Source organism: Myotis davidii, unplaced genomic scaffold, assembly GCF_000327345.1.
Source record: "Myotis davidii unplaced genomic scaffold, ASM32734v1 scaffold187, whole genome shotgun sequence".
Classification (NCBI taxonomy): Eukaryota; Metazoa; Chordata; class Mammalia; order Chiroptera; family Vespertilionidae; genus Myotis; species Myotis davidii.
Genome location: NW_006383018.1, coordinates 3,682,421 through 3,682,936, shown reverse-complemented (window position 1 = coordinate 3,682,936; position 516 = coordinate 3,682,421).

The window sequence follows — 516 nt, the reverse complement described above, 5'->3', positions numbered from 1 at the left end:
AATATTAACAATAAAAACAAGGGCACAATAAAAACAACCCAAAATACTCAAACACCTGAAAGCTGAATAGCATGTTACTAAATAATGATTGGGTTATGAGTGAGATCAAAGCAGAAATTAAAAACACCCTGGAAACTAATGACAGTAACATTACAACAACCCAAAATCTTTGGGACACAATGAAAGCAGTCCTGAGAGGGAAGTTTATAGCACTACAGCCCTACCTCAAAAAACAAGAAAACTCTACGACTTAAAGACAGAAAGAGAACAACAAAAAAAGCCCAGAGTGAGAAGAAGGAAGGAAATAGTAAAGATCAGAGTGGATATAAATGACAGACTTAAAATACAATACAAAAGATCAATGAAACTAAGAACTGGTTTTTTGAAAAGATAAACAAGATTGATGAACCTTTAGCCAGACTCATCAAGAATCAAACAACACCCAAATAAATAGAATCAGAAATGAAAGAGGTGAAGTAACTACTATCATCAAAAAAATACAAAGGATGTAAGAAA